Source organism: Oncorhynchus mykiss, chromosome 11, assembly GCF_013265735.2.
Source record: "Oncorhynchus mykiss isolate Arlee chromosome 11, USDA_OmykA_1.1, whole genome shotgun sequence".
NCBI classification, from domain to species: domain Eukaryota; kingdom Metazoa; phylum Chordata; class Actinopteri; order Salmoniformes; family Salmonidae; genus Oncorhynchus; species Oncorhynchus mykiss.
The window spans coordinates 60,982,396-60,986,936 of record NC_048575.1 but is presented as its reverse complement, the minus strand read 5'-3'; the positions used below and the strand labels follow the sequence as shown (position 1 = coordinate 60,986,936).

At 46.2% G+C, this 4,541-nt stretch overlaps 1 pseudogene; it reads right to left on the bottom strand.

The window, feature by feature from the left end:
* Positions 1 to 451: 451 nt before the first annotated feature.
* LOC110535083 lies at positions 452 to 2,811 on the bottom strand (annotated as a pseudogene).
* Between the last annotated feature and the right edge of the window lie 1,730 nt (positions 2,812 to 4,541).

Here is a 4,541-nt window from a genome sequence, read left to right as displayed (position 1 = left end):
TGCTCTCTCTAATTCTCTCTTTCTCTTTTTCTTTCTCTCTCTCGGAGGACCTGAGCCCTAGGACCATGCCTCAGGACTACCTGACATGATGACTCCTTGCTGTCCCCAGTCCACCTGGCCGTGCTGCTGCTCCAGTTTCAACTGTTCTGCCTTATTATTATTGGATCATGCTGGTCACTTGTGAACATTTAAACATCTTGGCCATGTTCTGTTATAATCTCCACCCGGCACAGCCAGAAGAGGACTGGCCACCCCACATAGCCTGGTTCCTCTCTAGGTTTCTTCCTAGGTTTTGGCCTATCTAGGGGGTTTTTCCTAGCCACCGTGCTTCTACACCTGCATTGCTTGCTGTTTGGGGTTTTAGGCTGGGTTTCTGTACAGCACTTTGAGATATCAGCTGATGTATGAAGGGCTATATAAATACATTTGATTTGATTTGATTTGATTTGAAGAGGTAGGGTTTCAGATGTTTTCAGGAAGATGGGCCGGGACTCTGCTGTCCTAGATTCAGAGGGAAGCTGGTTCCACCATTGGGGTGCCAGGACAGAGAAGAGCAGCAGCTGGCACAGCACAGAGCAGCACGTCTTGCTTTTCATTGTAATCAGAGGGCTAATATAAATACTATGCATGCCAGTCTCTCTTGGCTACGATTTGAGGAAAGACTGACTACATCACTTCTTGTTTTTATAAGAAACAATGTGTTGGAAATTCCAAATTGTTTGCATAGTCAACTTACACACAGCACTGACACACACACTTACCCCACCAGACATGCCACCAGGGATATTTTAACAGTCCCCAGGTCCAGAACAAATTCAAGGAAACATACATTGTTATACGGAGCCATGAGAGCATGAAACTCCCTTCCATCTTATAAAGCACAAGTGAACCGCAAACCTGGTTTCAAAAAACAAATAAAGCAACACCTCATGGCACAACACCTCTCCCCATGTGACCTACTTGTTGTGTGTATGTACTGACATGTATGTGGAACTGATAGATGCACACACACACTACATGTTCATGTTTTTAAAATGTATGTAAAGTATATGTTAGACCCCAGTAAGACTAGCTGTCGTCGTTGGCGTCGACTAATGGGGATGCTAATAAATCAAATCAAAAAAGCTTGGACTGGGATGCGTGGGAGCTGCCCTCCTGTAGGGGTGGGAGGGCCAAAAGACCAGAGGTGGCAGGACGGAGTGCTCGGGCCGGGGTGCAGGGTTTGAGCATAGCTTGAAGGTATTTTGTTATTTTATTAGGATCCCCATTAGCTGTTGCAGAAAGCAGCAGCTACTCTTCCTGGGGTCCACACCAAACATGAACCTGCAGGAGCGGCTCACTGCTTTGATGACATCATACAGCACATTAACAGACAATAACAGCTCAAAGACAGAACTACATGAGGGGGGGCAGTTCTTCTTGCTGCTCCATAGGCAAGTACCATGGTCTTGTAGTGGATGTGAGCTTGTGGCATGGAGTGGGTTGACATTGGAGAATTTGGGAAGGTTGAAAACCAGGCGGGTTGCAGCGTTCTGGATAAGTTGCAGGGGTTTGATGGCACATGTGGGGAGTCCAGCCAACAGCGAGTAGCAGTGGTCCAGACAGGAGAGGACAAGGACCTGCGCCACTTCCTGTGTGAGGTAGGGTCGTACTCTATGGATGTTGTAGAGCATGAACCTGCAGGAGCGGCTCACTGCTTTGATGTTGGCAGAGAACGACAGAGTGTTGTCCAGGGTCACGCGGCTCACACCAAGGTTCTTTGCACTTTGGGAGGGGGACTCCGTGGAGTTGTCAGCCGTGATGGAGAGGTCTTTGAGTGGGCAGGCCTTCCCCAGGTGGAAGAGCAGAACCGTCTTGTTGAGGATGAGGTGGTGGGCCGACATCCAAGCTGAGATATATGACAGGCACACAGAGATGTGTGTCGCCACCTGGGTGTCAGAAGGGAGGAAGGAGGAAATTAGTTGAGTGTCATCCGCATAGAAATGATAGTAGAGTCCATGTGAGGATATGACAGAGCCGAGTGACTTGGTGTATAGAGAGAAGAGAAGAGGGTCTAGAACCGAGCCCTGGGGAACGCCAGTAGTGAGAGTACGTGGTGCAGATACAGATCCTCTCCACGTCACCTGGTAGGAGTGACCTGCCAGGTAGGGTGCAATTCAAGAGTGTGCAGAGTCTGAAACACCCAGCCCTGAGAGGGTGGAGAGGAGGATTTGATGGTTCATAGTGTCGAAGGCAGTAGATAGATCTAGGAGGATGAGAACAGAGGAGAGAGAGTCAGCTTTGGCAGTACGGTGAGCCCCCTGTGACACAAAGAAGAGCAGTCTCGGTTGAGTGACCCGTCTGGAAGCTTGACTGGTTAGGGTCAAGAAGATTGATCTGAGAGAGATAGTGAGACAGTTGGTCAGACACAGCACATCAGACTCTGAACTAGTAGGCCTTCATAATACACAGTGTACAAAACATTAAGAACACCTGCTCTTTCCATGACAGACTGACCAGGTGAATCCAGGTGAAAGCTATGATCCCTTATTGATGTCACTTGTTAAATCCACTTCAATAAGTGTATATGAAGAGGAGACAGGTTAAAGAAGGATTAACACAAGTTACCAGCCCCCCTAACACACACAAACAAGCACACACACACACACACACACACACAACTGTATTCTACAGCCAGAGAGAACCGCTAGAAGACACACACCATTCTGAAGACTTCTGCAGTGAATGACACAAGTACTCTCTTCACAAGCTAAAGCACCTTGAGCATTTGGAAAAGCAGTCTCTAGGTAATCCATTACTTTTACCATCCATTTCTGTCTACAAATCAATATTTGTTTGGATAATAGAAGCAATATGGCCACCAATTCAATATTAGGAAGGTGTTCCTAATGTTTGGTATAGTCAGTGTATAGGCTAATACTAATAACAGGACCAGCGATCTGTCATTCAGTCAGCTTTATCAGACCACAAGACCCTAAGGACCATAACACACACACAAACCTGATTATCTACTCACACCACAACAACCAACCACACACGCATAATCAACCACATAAAATATAGATTTGGGGAGATTTGTAGTGAATATCAAGATGGTGGAGATTCCTCCTGAACATGTTGAATTAAATTACAGTATGACAGGATTATCCAATCAAAATCAGAATATTAGATCTAGAAGTTCAACTCTCAGAGTGCTGTCATGTGCCTGCCTTGGCCCGGGTCCAGAGGGAGGGAAGGAGGGAGGGACTTCCTAATAATTCCTTGTTTACAAATAGCCTCGGACATGGTTCCAAATGAGAATCTACCCAGGGGTGTTTCATATGGTGATGCGTTCGGAATGTTACAGACAGATATGTAGTTTATAGTGCTGAAGGGACCTTGTTTTTTATGAACTATATATTTCTATGAGCAGTCTATTCTATAATGTTGGCCTCCTGATGCTCCAGGATGTCTCTCTGTTATCCCTCTAATCAAGCAGCCCTTCATGTCTATGGCTCCCCTCTCTGAACACCAGATTGATGAAAACCAGCCCACATTGTATAAATGCTAAATAGCACCTGAGAGATGACAATGAGCCAAAACAAAGACTCAAGTCCCATGGTAGTGTTGTACAGTGTGTCGCGGCGCCATCTAGGATACAAATAAGGTACTGCAGCTGGAGGAAAATATCAGTCCATTATGTTTTTAAGCTCTATAAGTTACCTGTGGAAGCTATCCATCACACACAAACGCACACACACACACACACACACACACACACACAAGCTGCTTACCATCACATATGTCACACAGCCAGCACGCGGGAACTCACAGACTCACAGACACTCTAAGGCAGAGACACGTGCTGAGCACTCATAAACACAGACAAGCATGTATGATGCAAAGTAGTGCACACTCTCAGACACACTCACACACCTAGTCAACACCACATCAGGTAGATCTTACATAAACATTCTCACTTCAGCCAACAGCTTGAGGAAGGCAAACTAAATACTGTAGGCTACCTAAAGGCATGGCCTGACTCAAACTGGAATTAAAGGTTCTCACGGCTGGGATGTTACACACATAAACTCTCTCACACACACACACACACACACAGAGAAAGACAAGCAAAAACACACACACACACAGACAGACACACAGTCAGTGCATATCTGGCTTCTTTTGGACAGCCACTTGCTGAACCACAGAATGTTAAATAAACCAGCAGAGGAATTCCACTAAGTCAACACAGCCTGGGGATGAGTGCTCAGTGTGTGTGTGTGTGTGTGTGTGTGTGTGTGTGTGTGTGTGTGTATGTGTGTGTGTGTGTGTGTGTGTGTGTGTGTGTGTGTGTGTGTGTGTGTGTGTGTGTGTAGAACTGAGAACAGAAATGTGCCTGTAGGGCAGTGAGGTAAACACACACACAAGCTCTGTTTAGATTCTACCTCTCTCACACTTTCTTTCTCTCTCTCTCTCTCTCTCTCTCTCTCTCTCTCTCTCTCTCACACACACACACACACTCACTCACAAACACACACACACAAACATGACTGCCTCTG